Here is a 17102-nt window from a genome sequence, read left to right as displayed (position 1 = left end):
ACTGCTGGTTTGTCAGTCTGCTGGCCGACTGTCCCTCTCGGTACCTGTGTTATTGCTGTACGCTGTGGTCTCCAGTGAATTAATTTACACGGCCCATGTAATGCGAGTGGTAACGATTAGTTGAAATCCACTTACTGTTTTGTGGCACATTAATTTATTATTTAATTTTGCGTGTTTCATAGGCCTACACAGCCACAGAGGCTATTTACTGTGCTTTGATGATCGAAGAGCTTGTGTTGACTAGTTTATAAAAGGTGTCTATCTGACTGAATAAAGTCAATCTCCTATATATCTTTGCTATTCATAAATCATACAACGTAGTTATGTCAATGGTATCGCATCGGAACATGTAAACCAAAGATCTTGTTTGTTTTTTGGCAATTATACGCAGACAAATGATGTATTGACAATGGAGTACTCAACTGCTGCATTCTGTGTAGCAAAGCCCATGTTTAACACCATACCTCTAGGTCTATTCATTGGCACCTGACTTCATATAAAATGTGGGGGTGCACAATCTGGCAGAGGTCTGGGAATCCTCCCTCTGAAAATGTTTGCATTTAAAAACATTTTCCTGCAATTGTATATTGTTTCCCAACAGAGAATCCAAGTTTACTTGACAGAACACAACCTTTTTTGTTAATTTTTTGCAACAAACTAAATTGAGTAGACTAGATATAGTTTACCACAATAAATGAAATTGAAAGAGTAGATTAGTAATCTAGTCAGAAAAACTAGTCTAATCTACCACCTTCCCTCAAAGTCCCACCCACAGTGAATGGCTGACAGGCCAAACTTTTAAAAAGATAGGGTAAGGAAATAATGTCATTTCAGTGAACTAAGTGTCATAGCAGAGCCAATAAAATACATCATTTGAAAAACAAACATTGTGGCAATTCATATCTTGCTGTAAAACTATAAACTCAAGAGAAGACACGTTTAATTTTAAATAAGGTTCTTACATATAATAGTTCTGATTATATAGGCCTAGAAGATATCCAAAACCACCACCACACTAAATTCATACATTTTCAGTCATTTAAATTATAAAGTAATGTCTTTCTACTCAATACAACAACTACTTTTAACAATCTGGGAGGTAAAGTCATTAAAGTATTCAATAATTTAGCTGTGTATTTAGGATGGAACACCCCCCCCCCTCCTCCTCCCCGGGGGGCTACTCCATGTACGGAAAACACTGCACTGTGAGGGCATCATGCTGGACACTGTGCCCATCAGGATTTAGCCAGAGGGGCTCAGGCCTGGTCTCCTCTGTGACAGCAGAGCCAGTCTCACTCTCTCCCTCACACGGTTGGCCTACTTACTGCACTGCTCAAAGCCCCTCAGCTACACCTACATCTCCCCATCTCACAAACAGGTCCAACAAATAGAACCTTAAGTCAATATTAAAACGTACCGTGACAACATGAAACTGGTGGTATCAGGCACACAACGGGGACAGGACAAGGGCACAGGTTGAATATGGGTCATTCAGAATATTACACATCATTCATAGCATGTCCATTTGAAGTGCATGATTGAACTAATAGACACAATGAGGATGTTTCAGAATCCGAATATTTAGGAAAGTCAGCTGGCTCACTTGTTGACCCTGCCTGCTTTGTGAAATCTCCCCCATCTGTCCAATGCATCTCCGTGAGGGAAAATAGTCTTTGGAATCATATGGTATCATGTAAACATTCTCATAAGGCCTCCGTTTCTTGCTTGGAGGGAGGCGGTGAAAGGGCAGTTGGGAAGATGGAGACTAGAGCTGGGACAATACCAGTATCGCGTCACTCGTTAGTATCGTGGCAAGGAAACAAAACACGAAGCGGGTTTAACTTATTTAGGAAAATGACCCAAATGTTGGAAACAAATATCATTGTTGTCATCCAGTCGCATGCATTTATTTTCTAAGCTATCGCACACCATATTTCACAAACAGCAGCTTTTTAAAAAGGACCAAAGAGTTGCCATGGAAAATATATTACGACACTTGTACCGTCACTGCCCAAGTGGAGAAACAGAATAAAGTTTAAAAACAGTAAAAACTAAACTACAGTCCACCAGCTGTTTGTTTTAATTTCTCACATACAGTAGATCTCCACAACCAACAACCTGCCCAGTCCCAGTGAAATACAAGTGTGTGTGAGGAGGTTGTAAGGGAACTCACTGGATTCTGTTGATGGGGACTTTTTTCTCCTGAAGTTGGGATAGCATGCTCTCCTCCTCTGAGGGCAGCAGGACGAGCAAAGCCTCTCCTCCCTCCTTATATCTGTAAGGCGAAAAACAGTAGATTTTTTTTTTAAATTGTATGTCCTAAATGTTCAGAGGAGTGGGTTTAATAACATATGATGAACAAAAATATAAACACAACATGGAACAATTTCAAAGATTTTACTGAGTTACAGCTCATATAAGGAAATCAGTCAATTGATATAAATTCAGCAGGATTGGATATGGATTTCACATGACTGGGCAGGGGTGCAGACATAGGTCCACCCACTTGGCAGCCAGGCCCAGCCAAACAGAACACATTCTTTCCCCACAAAAGGACATACAGAAATACTCCTCAGCACCCCACCCTCCCCCTCAGACGATCCCGCAGGTGAAGAAGCCGGATGTGGAGGTCCTGGGCTGGCGTGGTTACACATGGTCTGCGGTTGAGGCCGGTTCGACTTCTGCGGTTGAGGCCGGTTCGAATTCTCTAAAACAACGCATCTTATGGTAGAGAAATAAAACTTATATTCTCTGGCAACAGCTCTGGTGGACATTTCTGCAGTCAGCATGCCAAAACTTGAGACGTAGCATTGTGTTGTATGACAAAACTGCACATTTTAGAGTGGCCTTTTAGTGTCCCCAGCACAAGGTACACCTGTGTAATGATCATGCTGTTTAAATCCCCTTCTTGATATGCCACACCTGTCAGGTGGATGGATTATCTTGCCAAAGAAGAAATGCTCACTAATAAGGATGTACAGAAATGTGTGCACAATATTTGAGAGATTTTTTATTTCAGCTGTAAAAGGATACTACTGCTCAACCACAAATGCATACATAACTTCTACAATCTGCTACATTTGCACAGTTAATGGTAACCCTCTTATGATCATAATGGACTTATTTTCATCAGGGTTTTCATAAAGAAGTACTTTATGATTATAGGAGGGTTATGGTTTTGTGACCAAGTCAGAGACGCAGAGGGAGAGAGATGGGTTGCAAGACAGAAAGGTGGTGGGGAGAGATCTACATTCTTCAGCTCACCAAGAAGAGCTGTGAAATACATGCAGAGTCAGACTTTCTGAGGAGAGAAAGAGAGATAAACAAACAGACTGAAACAAAGCTGTAGAGGCTGAGCTGAGGCTACATTGGCAGCTGCTACAACTCTATTTGCAACAGTGCACATTACTCCAAAATACCAGGCAGCTAGTGGGGTGTTCCCAGCTCAAACAGTTTGTGCATATATTATGATGACATTTTGGTCTTCGGCAAGGGTGTTCTCAAGGCAAGCTTAAGTCGGCCAAGTGTGCAACGGCAGTCCGCAATTTGAGGCTTTCCCCCCCATTTAAGGCGTACCCACCTCCCACGTGCTAGCTCACGTTGCCCCCCGCCTCATGCTTGCTGTGTACCAGAGAAAATCGTGCCCGACAGGTGGGGGCAAAGGACACTGTGCGCGCTTGATAGTTAGCGACACTGTGCGCGCTTGATAGTTAGCGACACTGTGCGCGCTTGATAGTTAGCGACACCGTGCGCGCTTGATAGTTAGCGACACCGTGCGCGCTTGATAGTTAGCGACACCGTGCGCGCTTGATAGTTAGCGACACCGTGCACGCTTGATAGTTAGCGACACCGTGCACGCTTGATAGTTAGCGACACCGTGCACGCTTGATAGTTAGCGACACCGTGCACGCTTGATAGTTAGCGACACCGTGCACGCTTGATAGTTAGCGACACCGTGCACGCTTGATAGTTATCTAGCTAGCACACACTGTCGTCCCAGCCTCCTGTGTACCAGAGTCCTCCTTAGAAGTAGGTGGCTAAGCTAGCACACAGTGTCCTTCGCTCCCGCCTATTTAACTAGGCAAGTGAGTTAAGAACAAATTATTTACAATGACGGCCTACCAGGGAACAGTGGGTTAACTGCCTTGTTCAGGGGCAGAACGACAGATTTCTACCTTGTCAGTTCAGAGATTCGATCCAGCAACCTTTCGGTTACTGGCCCAACGGTCTAACCACTAGGCTACCTGCATGTGGGCATTCCTGCATATGCAGGAACCCCGGTTTATAATTCTATTGGTACATTTTTAAGTTAGGACAAATAAAAGTTTAAAGAGGGGTTCCTGCAGATGCAGGAACGCCCTAAAATGCGGATCATAAGTACACCATTCTCTAGTCTGGAGCCGAAGTTTACGCCCCATTTGTCGGTGATTAGTCAACAGTAAAAAGATTCTTCAATGAAGTGTTTGTCATTCAACGAGAGATTATTATTTTATTTTTTTCATGCACATTTTTTTACTTGAGAAATACTATACCAAACATATTAGTTTGATGTAAAATTGGACGACTAAGATCTCCTGTGCAAAAATCTCAAAATGAATGACAGATTTTTTGAGTCATCTTAGATTAATTCTTAATATTTTGAAGAAGAGTACACTGACTATAGCGCCTCAAAATGGACAAACAGTACTATTACCGCTTTTGTCATTTTAAAAGCGAAGGTCTTTTAAGTGAGGTGCCAGCCGAACTGAATCATGCTGACACCTACTCCAACAGCAGCAGCATGCTGCAAAGACCCCAAACAAATGCAAATGCCTGATCGCAGTAAGCCTAGAAAGGATTCCCCTTCAGTCCTGTTAGTTCACACAAAACAACCAACAAGCAAGAGTTTTATCAAGGGGTATGGCAACCCAGAAGCTTCAAATTGTGAGATTGGGAGCCCAGAGGTTTTAGCAGCTCACTAAACAGACTGCTGAACTAACTGCAATACACACTGTAACAGCGCAGTGGCTCGAAGCACAACATGACTGCTTAAGACGTGCGTACATTGTTGCTGTCATTAAGTGTGCGTCTTTGACACAGCTGCACAGAACTCCGAATAAGTAACGTCTGTCTTAGACACACACACACAGTCTCTTACACCAATACTCACTCTTTTTCACACACATACTGCTGCAATTCCCGGGTGCTATTGGAGTGCGATTACACCCCCTCCCCCATGAGTCAGCACTGCAGCTGGACAAACTGCTATGGTACCAACTCACCATTGTACTAGCAGAAAACAATACAAAACCAGAACAGCATCATGTGTCACCTACAGTACAGTAGGTACCGCTGGATTTTGGAGCTTTGGAACATAATTTAAAGCCAGTCAGTGTTAACACTCGAGGTTATAATGTGCAAACTGTAGGCTACAGGGAGCGGTGGTGTGAGAAGTGGACCATACAACACTGCCATCTAGTGAGTAGGTCAACTATTGTGATATGTGATGATAGGATAATGGATTGTCTATAAGAAGGAACTTAACTGTTGCACTCTATACAATAATTGTAATAATAATAAATAATTGTATATTTGTGCAAATGGCAGTGTCCCTGGAAGATTCAGCACTTCACTGTGATAACTTCACTTTAAAACTACTGTTGGAAAATCACAATTTGTTGAGTGCATATTAGGGATTCATATTTTCCCGAAAGTCTACCAAGTTTCAATAGAGGAAAAATGTATTTATCACGAGACTCCCAGGAAATATCACAGAAATCAGAAGTGCCAATTTAAAGCGTTTAAAACCAAGATAGGGTCACGATGCCAGGGTTCTCCACAAATAAGATGGTGCTGCACAACTATGTAAAGATTTGAACAAATTAAACTGATATTTAGTAATGATAGTTACTCTATCTTTGATCGCCAATGATGTTGTGAATTGCAAAACAGGCCGTTCATAAATTCTGAGTGTTATGTTCCTCAATTCAGCAGTAGGCTCTCAACAGAGCGCTAAGGACGCAACCCGAAAACAGCATTGTCGAATCATACAAACTTTGTAATGGCGGTCAAACACAAAAGTCAAATGACCAAAGATGCTAAGCTTGTTAGATAACCTAGAACTAATGACAGAATATCTCCTATATTTGGAAAAATCGAGTTTATGATTATACAGATGGCAGATCAGCTCATAGATGACTGGGAGATATAGTTTAAATAAAAGGCCTCTTAACGGGACCAACATTTAAACAAAAATATGCATATCTACTCTCACACAGTTTGTTGATGTCACATTCTCTACCGAAGCTCTCGTATGGGCAGCAAGAACAAGACAGCACAGAGAAGCAGGGGAAATGTTATAGCAGTATTCTGACATGCAAAGGCAAGAGACCTGCTTTGATTATGCAACCGATGAAGTACAGAATAAAGTTAGCAATTTGAATGCGAGACAGGAGTCATTTTGGGTTTCAGTGGGATTGGGACTGGATAGGAAAATAGTCTAGGCTCTAGCAGAGAAGATAAAATGTTCCATTATGCCACTGAATTGTAAATGGACTTCATGTCTGTGACAGAGATGCCTATGTAGTGAATTGTGCATCGTTTCAAGTTTTAGTTGTATGTACGGGATAAGCATATTCAGTGCATTCGAAAAGTATATGGACCCCTTCCCCACATTTTATTATGTTACAGCCTTATTCTAAAATGGATGAAATTATTTGATTTCCTCATCAATACCCCATAATGACAAAGCATAAACAGGTGTTCAGACATTTTTGCAAATGTAGAAAAAAAAAAATATTCAGACCCTTTGCTATGAGACTCAAAACTGAACTGAAGTGCATCTTGTTTCTATTGATCATTCTTGAGATGTTTCTACAACTTGATTGGAGTCTACCTGTAGTAAATTCAATTGATTGGACATGACTTGGAAAGGCACACACCTGTCTATATAAAGGTCCCACAGTTGACAGTGCATGTCGGGGCAAAAACCAAGCCATGAGGTCGAAGGAATTGTCCTTAGAGCTCCAAGACAGGATTGTGTCGAGGCACAGATCTGGGGAAGTGTACCAAAACATTTCTGCAGCATTGAAGGTCCCCAAGAACACAGTGGCCTCCATTGTTCTTAAATGGAAGAAGTTTGGAACCACCAAGATTGGCCGCCCGGCCAAACTGAACAATCGGGGGAGAAGGGCCTTGGTCAGTGAGGTGACCAACAACCCGATGGTCACTCTGACAGAGCTCTAGAGTTCCTCTGTGGAGATGGAAGAACCTTCCAGAAGGAAAAACATCTCTGCAGCACTCCACCAATCAAGCCTTTATGGTAGTGGCCAGACGAAAGCCACTCCTCAATAAAAAGGCACATGTAAGCCCGCTTGGAGTTTGCCAAATGGCACCTAAAGGACTCTGACCATGAGAAACAAGATTCTGTGGTCTGATGAAACCAAGATTAATCTCAGATATCTCAATTCTTATTAGCCAAAAATTTGCCAATGCCCTTCACGGGATCAGGTTCTTCTCACAGGCTTGTATCTCAGCGCTGAAGTAAGGAGGGGGAAAAACTATTTTAGAATAAGGCTGTAACGTAACATGTGGAAAAAGTCAAGGGGTCTGAATACTTTCCGAATGCAGTGTACATCATCCAATGAAATGCTTACTTGCAGGTTCCTTCTCGACAATGCAACAATAAGAAATAGTAAAAAAATAATATGAACATAAAGTCAATGGCAGTAGAACAGAATAAATATTTCGGCATATGTACAATACAGGAAGGCACAATTTATAGGCCTATCAAATGTGACTTTGAAGAGTCAATGACAGGTCAAAGAGGCACATCTTTTATCGGCGATACTGTAGGGGTTTCCTGTAGGGTTTATGAACTGCATTTGTGTTGCGTGTGCAGTACATAAGTGTCAATTGTGCGTGTGCTTTTACTTTGTATGAAGTAAATACTTTAGGCTAAAGGCTTCCATGCAACAACCTGATTAAATAATGTGGCAGAATTTTTTTTTTTGCTAATCTGATGCTGCACATGTGCATTTTATGGAATTGCATTAGTGCCGACATTGGGGTAAAATGTTGTAATTTCACATGTCTTGTCATAAACATTTTTCGGAAAATGTAATGTGTGTGCCCGGAACCCCAGTTACCCATGTTAATCCCTAGTATGTACATTTTCATTCATTCTCCATATACAACGAAAACATGCACTTCAAGCCGATGGTGCATAGTCTGCACACAGTCAATGTCTTTCCTTTTATTCCAGGTCCGGTTAGAGAGGGGTTATTACCTGGCGGTTCGTCCCACTCTGTGGATGTATGTGTTGGCGTCCTCTGGACAGACAAACTGCAACACCCAGTTCACAGCAGGGAAGTCTGCAAAGTGGGGGGGACGTAACAATTATTCACCACCAGCCGTGAAGAACCTGCTGCCTCGTATCAGAGCAGTAAATATTTTTCCTTTTAGGGGCAGCGTTTGAGCTGTGCCCCCAAAACAGTATCTCTGTCCCTACTGACTAAAAACATCAAGCCAGTCTGTAGACTAGACTGCTGAAGTGTTAGCATTACCTAGGCCTCTGGCTGCAATGTCTGTGGCGAAGAGCACAGCGTTCTTCTTCTTGATGAAGTCGTTGTAGACCTCCACCCTCTTCATCTGCTGTTGCTTCCCATGCAGGGCCAGGATGGGCATGCCCGGACGCAGCCGGCAGAAGACCCGGAACAGGTATTGCACCTATGGATGGTGAGAGAAAGAGAGACTTTATGTTTGCAGCTCAGACTACAACTAGACCATGAAGCTATAATATGCCAAATGGAGGAGCGTTTACACAAACTAGCAGAGCCTTACCTCTTTGCAGCAGGCAAAGAAGACTATGACTTTCTTCTGCAGGTGGCTCCTGATGAATGAGAAGAGCATGTTGACCTTCTGGTGCAGCTCACACACGTAGTTCTGCTCCAGTGTGGCCGGCGTGCTACATGGACACACAAACATGACGTTTTTAGATTGGCCTCTTTCAGGTTGTTTATGTTTGTCTTGTTGCTACAGAGGATAAAGAACTAAGGCGGTGTGTGCCTTAACATTTAAAGCAGGGGTTGCATTTCATTGTGTAGCAGACCTAAGTTAAAAAAGGCAACAATTTGAAATAATTTTAAAAACTTTAAAAAAAATTCTAATAGTTGGCTATTTGAAGCCATACCAGCTTTGCGCCCAACAGGTCACAGGTAAAATGCAGTTTAAAACACTGACGTGCACTGCCTGAGGAGCCCTGACAGGGCTGACAGAGTCCTCTTTCATCTCTTCCTCTGCTGCAGTAGCCCGTCCTTCCTTAATACCATATAATAAAGGAGCTTCAACATCGAGGACAAAGCCATTACAGCAGCATAAACACTAAACCAGCTTATCAGCAAAGGCTCATCGAAAAAGCTACAGAAGAGCATAAAGCAAGCGCTGTATGATCAAAGTGTAAGACTGGATTGAAGTTGCTGACATTCCAATAAAACATGCTATGTTAGTGGGAAAGAAACCACACTATCAATCAGCACCTGGCTGCACAGTGACACGTCATTCTTTAGAAGGGCTAGGGACATCACAGAACATCCATGACAACGCTCGTATTTGTTGCATGTACCGGCCCACTTTTCTCTTTCCTGTATTCATACCAAATACTGGATGTCAGTTTGTCCCGATATAAGCAATGAATGTAAGCACCCTGCAATCGCTGAGTAATAACATTCACATGATCTACAAGTAGCTCCGGAGACTCATTGAAATCCCGACTGAATTCAAACATCACCTTCCACAAGTATTTTCAATTGACTGTTTTTCATTTGCTGAGATTATAGAAATCCAAGTGACGTTAACCCCAACTGCCAGATTTCTTAAAGCCAAGGCTAAGAGTCTTTGACACAGGACTATAGTGGTGTTGTTGTGTTATATAATAGAGTTCCTACCTGAACTTGGCCTTCTCGTGCACCCAGACGTACACTGGGTCTTGAGGCTGAGGCGGGCCAGGTATTTCACTGACTTGGTCTGTGTGGCTGAGAACAGCGGTGTCTGACGGGTCTTGGGGAGGTTCTCCACTATGGCATCGATAGTGTCGGCAAAACCCATGTCCAAGATACGATCCGCCTCATCCAAAACTGGAAGTTAAAAAGCCATTAGGACCATGCCACAAGACTATAGATTTTGCAAACAAGTATATTAATCTCCAATGATCTGATTACAGATCAAAACAAACAGTGCTACTCAAGCAATGTTGCTTAATATTAACGGTAAGAATGTAAAAAAAGTCCATAAACAACTTATAGCTCATACAACAGTAAAACTATTTGTATGCTGGCCTAGAAGCTCAGGTTTAACTATGCACCTAGCATGTGCAGATCGGAAGCGTGGAAGGCAGCCGTCTCGTCCATGTGCTGGAGCAGGCGTCCTGGCGTGCAGATGATGATGTTAGTGCGGTGGATCTTCTCAGACTCATTCTTCAGGTCCTGCAAAAAACCATACCACAGAGATAAAACTCTGGCAACTCCAGCTGTATTTTACATACGGAATTTGACATTCTATGTCAGTTTATCCCTTAAAAACACCCACACCAGTAGAATTGCACTTTTTCGAGCTGAAAGAATGGCCAGAGCTTACACGAAGTTGCACATCGATTAAAGTCGTTTTCGGCAAAGTATGATATACAGTGCCTTCAGAAAGGATTCACACCCCTTGACTTTTTCCACATTTTGTTGTGTTACAGCCTGAATATAAAATGGATTAAATTGAGATTGTGTCACTGGCCTACACAGAAACACAATACCCCACGTCAATGTGGAATTATGTTTTTAGAAAATGTTTCACGAATTAAAAAATGTAAAGCTGAAATGTCTTGAGTCAGTAAGTAAATATTCAACCCCTTTGTTATGGCAAGCCTAAATAGGTTCAGGAGTAAAAATGTGCTTAACAAGTCACATAAGTTGCATGATTTTTGAATGACTACCTGCTCTCTGTACCCCACACAATTATCTGTAAGGTCCCTCGGTGAATTTCAAACAGATTCAACCACAAAGACCAGGGAGTTTTTCCCAATGCCTCGCAAAGAAGGGCACCTATTGGTAGATGGGTAAGCATTTTAAAAAAGCAGACATTGAATATCCCTTTGAGCATGGTGAAGTTATTAATTTCACTTAGGAAGGTGTATTAATTCACCTAGTCACTACAAAGGTAAAGGTGTCCTTCCTAACTCGTTGCCGGAGAGGAAGGAAACCGCTCAGGGATTTCCTTTTTTTTTTGTATCTTTATTTAACTAGGCAAGTCAGTTAAGAACAAATTCTTATTTTACAATGACGGCCAAACCCTCCCCTAACCCGGCCAAGGGACTGTAGTGACAACTCGAGCACCGAGATGCAATGCCTTAGACCGCTGCGCCACTCAGAAGCCCAATGGGGTGAGCAAAGTCATTGCAGGGCTCTACAGTGTGACCATTTTACTCACATATGCACCCAAATATTTTGCTGTGCAACCTGCAATTTTTATTTAGGCGCACCAGTGGTCGCGAGGAGATGTGCTTGTTTTGAGATCAAAGCGAGAGCTGCATGTAGCCACGTGTGCATATTTGTTCATATTCTTTGCTAGTGAGTTATTAAACCAGTTATAGCTAATTTCTAGTCAGCTATATGGGAGTGGTTGCTTCCTACAAAAGCACAAAACGTGTACATTTCTAGCCATCTTTGAAAAGCAAGTCAGGTAAAGAGTTTATTTTTTTATGTCTTAAAGGGACAGTGTTGTATTTTGAGAGAGGTTTGAATAAGCTAAGTAGCCAATAGGCAGAGGGCAGCATAATTTGTCTGATTCTCTGTAATATGGTATTGGAATAATAATTACATTTATTTTGTAAAGTGGTTTCTTGAATCAAACATCTTCAGTAACCTCCTTATCTGAAGGAAAAGTGGGTAAACAAGTTAATGTCAAGCCCTGCATATTTTTTTCCAAAAGTCTCACGGAATGTAGGCCTCAATTGAACACCACACATTGGCTGCTACTGTAGGCTGAATGATAGAACAGCTATTTCCATGTTAAATGTTACAGGCTGCATTTTCTCCATTGTTTGAGATGGTAGACCACTAATAGGGATACATTATGATCAAAATAGTCAGTGCCCTACTTGGCCACTGTTATAACAGTAACTTAAAGCGGGTACAGCCTCAGTGTTAACAATAAACAGGTGCCAGAAGTTGCACAGAATTTTCACAACGTTGAAGTTTGCACTCAGCAGACCTGAAATTTGCTCAGTGCCGGAAAAAAAAACGAGGGAACATTGCTTTCAATAGTTATCCATATTACCGGAGCTTCATCTTATTCTAACTATTTCTATGGCAGATTGTTGGCTGCAATTTATGGAAGATGCCAAAACTTGAGATAACAGATGGCGAAGTCAAAGATAGTAGATTACCTGGATGGGTCTGACCTAAAAATGGTGCTCGATTAAGGCACACAGCATCAAAGGACCCCACAGACGAGCCGTTTTCTCCGAAACTGTCGGGCAGATGGTCTCTGAGCCAGTTGGTATCTGAAACCCATCAGACTCCTGAACACTTGAACTGGACTGACCACCTGCTCTGATTCTTCTCACCTCAGCACACATGCACTCACACATGCACACACATATACTGAACAAAAATATAAAAATGCTACATTTTTACTGATTTACAGTTCATATAAGGATTTGATTGAAATAAAAATAATTAGGCCCTAATCTACAGATTTTACATGACTGGGCAGGGGCGTGGCTCAGTGGGGAGCCAGACAGTCAATCAGAATGAGTTTTTCCCCACAAAATGGCTTATTACACACAGAAATACTGCTCAGTTTCAACAGCTGTCCGGCCTGCTGGTCTCAGAAGATCCCGCAGGTGAAGAAGTCGGAGGTGGAGGTCCTAAGCTGGCATGGTTACACACGGTCTGCAGTTGTGAGGCCAGTTGGAAGTACTGCCAAATTCTCTAAAATGACATTGGAGGCATATGGTAGAGAAATGAACATTAAATTCTGAAACAGCAGCTCTGGTGGACATTCCTGCAGTCAGCATGCCAATTGCACAATCCCCAAAATGTTGACATCTGTGTCATTGTGTTGTGTGACAGAACTGCACATTTTAGAGTAGGCGTTTATTGTCCCCAACAGTAGGTGCACCTGTGTAATGATCATGCTGTTTAATCAGCTTATTGATACACCACACCTGTCAGGTGGATGAGAGAAATAAGCTTTTGTGCATATGGAAACATTCTGGGATCTTTTATTTCAGCTCATGAAACATAGGACCAACACTTTACATGTTCCATTTATATTTTTGTTCAGTATATACATTTATGCTACACAATCACAACTGCTTCTACCAGACTTATTATACTACTAAATGTATACACTCCAACCCCCCCCCCCATACATGTGTAAATATTGGACTATAAATTGTGCCTTCATGTACCATTCTTATGCTAAAATGTGTATTCTATTATACTACCATTTACTTTATGTTGGTATTATCTTTCATTATTTCTTGTTGTTGCATTGTCAAGAAGGAACCTGCAATTAAGCATTTTGTTGGACGATGTATACCATGCATAACCCGACGAATAAAACTTTAAACTTGATAAGGTTAGCAAGACACTGTAGCTAGCTAGCTAGACTGACGGTGGTCAGTGCTCTATTTGTTGATTTTTATCAACTCCATGTGGAAATTCCTTATACGTATAAGTAGCCTAAGTATGTATATGTAGCCTAAGTATGTATAAGTACACTATATTATATGTATAAGTAGCCAAAGTAACCTAAATGTGCATGTCCTCTCTCATTTCCTCTCTAGGAAAATAAATTACGTCAAAATAGTCGCGGCAATTTCGTCTGGGGTGGGGGGTCCTTTTACCTTGCCTAAATGAATCAATGATCGGTTGCAGAATCCAAGGAATAACAGGGCACAAAAACATTTCCTTTCAAACACCACCAACAGTGGTGTCAAAACCAACATGAAATGATCAACAAATACAGGCACTTGAAAGTAAATACAGTACCTTTCCGCCAATGATGAGGCCGGCAGAGAACTCGTGGTTCTTGCCCACTTTACGGAGCACCTCGGAGGTCTGATAGGCCAGCTCTCGTGTGGGGGAGACGATGAGGGCCCCCAGGCCATCCATTGCTGTCCACACAAACATTCCAATACCTGGAAATGAAACCAAGATGTGTGAAAGGCAATGACATGCCATCAATAGCCTGAAATAATGGATGCACATTGCATCTGCATTCATATCAGCTTGCAATATTGCATTGCTATAGAACACAATTGGGTACTCACAGGAATGAGAAAGGACAGTGTTTTTCCAGAACCAGTCTTTGCAGCGCCCAGAACATCTTTACCATGCAACGCAAAGCCAATTGTCTGTCTCTGTATTGCTTCCATTAGACCTGGGGTAAACAACAAAACTGTCAATACCAAACAAGATGCTGTCAATGGTATAATATATTTGCCAATGGCATGTTGGTCCACATTGCATTAATGGCAAATGCAGTCAATGCCATTTCAGAACCAATTTATGTTTACCTCGCAGGGTATTCTTGGAGATGGGGAATCTGACAACCTCTCAGCATCCTTGGCATTTATCTAGAAGACAAACGTGTTCAAGTGTATCTACACTGCCCCAGAAGTAATGATATGATACAAATCAATGTCAACAGCAATAATTTAGCTATCGTTACGCAACCTAGGATTTCCTAAAATGTCTTATGGGACAGGAGATTGCTTTGATGACTGAAGATGTGATAGCTAGCTAGATATCTAATTTACAGTCCTAGGACATGTTCAGTTGCCTGACGTTCTCCAACGTTGCAGGTAGACATGCCATGAATAGAGCCGATGTGATTCCTTATTCTACATGTGAGAGAGGTGTTTGGTCTACATAGCGTATTTCTATCTTAATTCTGCAGAACGCGGTCCAAGCCATCTACGCCAGCTAACGTTAGCTACCTAGTCTCGCCCTGCCTAGTAGGAAAAAAACAAAAACGATGTTTACCTCGTAATATTTGTTGACAAGCCGTTGAATACCTTCTTTCTCCACCTGCCATTCAGGTTTCTTTTACTGTCTTTTCTCCTGTTTGACTTGTTTTTGTCTTATTGTATTTCTTCTTCCATCGCTCGAAGTTCTTCACAGGATCAGCGGTGTCGGTTGGACTTTTCTTCCCCATCTTTTTCTTGGGGGACAGGTTTGGTCGTCTGCCCTTCTCCATGGTAACATTTTTTGGGAGGAGAATTCAATGTTTGAAAAATAAATGTTTGGTAATTCAGACATACGGCATAAGAACGCTGAAGCAGACACGCATGTAGACTCATAAATACGACGTTAATGAAACCGCAAGAGGGATATGGGAGATGTAGTTCATTAGTCCGATTTATTGCAAAACGTTCGGTCTGTTGCAAAGCTTTTTGCAACGAAAACCGTTTACTCTAAACGGAAAACGTGTTGCATCTCTTCGTCCATCTATGGACCCAGAACTTAATGGAGCAGCTGACCAATTATGCAAGACTTTAGTTTTGGGTTAACCAAAATTAAGTTGTCTTGAACGCACTATATGGATCATGCTTGAAGAGAGGTGTATAAATGTCCCATCTGAACTTTTCAGATCAGCTCTTTTGCCAATAATAAGGCAAAATATCATAGTTGGGCTGCCTGTGTAAACACAACCATAGTGCTCATTCAGAAAGCAGTTTCAGATACAAATAATTGTACTAAAGCTGTAATATATATATATTTTGGGCAACTTGATCAAGTAATTGATCGGTTATTCTCAAGTCTAAGAAGCTGTTGGTAGATCTGTTCTGAGTGCTATTTTTATGCTTCCCATTTTTAAGCTTCATTTTTTGTATCTTTTACTTTCGGTTTTGTACACCAGCTTCAAACAGCTGAAAATACAATATTTTAGCTTTTTGAAAATATATCAAATCAAAACACATTTATTTGTCACATGAGCCGAATACAACAGTGAAACGCTTACTTACAAGCCCTTAACCAACAATGCAGTTAAGAAAAAATACCTAAAAAAATATTAAATGTAAAAAATAAAGAGCAGCAGTAAATAACAATAGCGAGGCTATATAGTGGGGGTACCCGTACAGAGTCAATGCGCGGAGGCACCGGTTAGTTGAGGTAATATGTACATGTAGGTAATTAATGTGACTATGCATAGATAATAAACAGAGTAGCACAAGCGTAAAAGCGGGGTGGGTAATGCATATAGTCTGGTTAGCCATTTGATTAAATGTTCAGGAGTCTTATGGCTTGGGGGTAAAATCTGTTTAGAAGTCTCTTGGACCTAGACTTGGCGGTCCGGTACCGCTTATCGTGCAGTAGTAGAGAGAACAGTCTATGACCAGGGTGGCTGGAGTCTGACAATTTTTAGGGCCTTTCTCTGACACCGCCTGGCATAGAGGTCCTGGATGGCAGGAAGCTTGGCCCCAGTGATGTACAGGGCCGTACGCACTACCCTCTGTAGTGCCTTGCGGTCGGAGGCCAAGCAGTGATGCAACCAGTCAGGATGTTCCCTATGGTGCAGCTAAAGAACCGTTAGAGGATCTGAGGACCCATGCCAAATCTTTTCAGTCACCTGAGGGGAATAGGTTTTGTTGTGCCCTATTCACGACTGTCTTGGTGTGCTTGGACCATGTTAGTTTGTTGGTGATGTGGACACCAAGGAACTTGAAGCTCTCAACCTGCTCCACTACAGCCCCGTCAATGAGAATGGGGGCATGCTCGGTCCTCATTTTCCTGTAGTCCACAATCATCTCCTTTGTCTTGATCACATTGAGGGAGAGGTTGTTGTCCTGGCACCACATGGCCAGGTCTCTGACCTCCCTATAGGCTGTCTCATCGTTGTCGGTGATCAGGCCTACCACTGTTGTGACATCGGCAAACTTAATGATGGTATTGGAGTCGTGCCTGGCCGTGCAGTCATGAGTGAACAGGGAGTACAAGGTGGGACTGAACACGCACCCGAGGGTCCTCCGTGTTGAGGATCAGCATGGCGGATGTTGTTACCTACCCTCACTGCCTGAGGGCAGCCCATCAGGAAGTCCATAGCATTCTCAAATAGGTGTTCCTTTT

The 17102-nt window shown here is 42.1% G+C and overlaps 1 pseudogene; it reads right to left on the bottom strand.

The window, feature by feature from the left end:
• The window catches only part of LOC115155086 (probable ATP-dependent RNA helicase DDX10), a 47253-nt pseudogene extending 31929 nt beyond the window's left edge, over positions 1-15324 (bottom strand).
• Positions 15325-17102: the final 1778 nt, after the last annotated feature.

The sequence above is a fragment of the Salmo trutta genome, chromosome 19, assembly GCF_901001165.1.
Source record: "Salmo trutta chromosome 19, fSalTru1.1, whole genome shotgun sequence".
Taxonomy (NCBI): Eukaryota; Metazoa; Chordata; class Actinopteri; order Salmoniformes; family Salmonidae; genus Salmo; species Salmo trutta.
The sequence above is the reverse complement of the archived record's forward strand: the minus strand, read 5'-3'. Positions and strand labels throughout refer to the sequence as shown.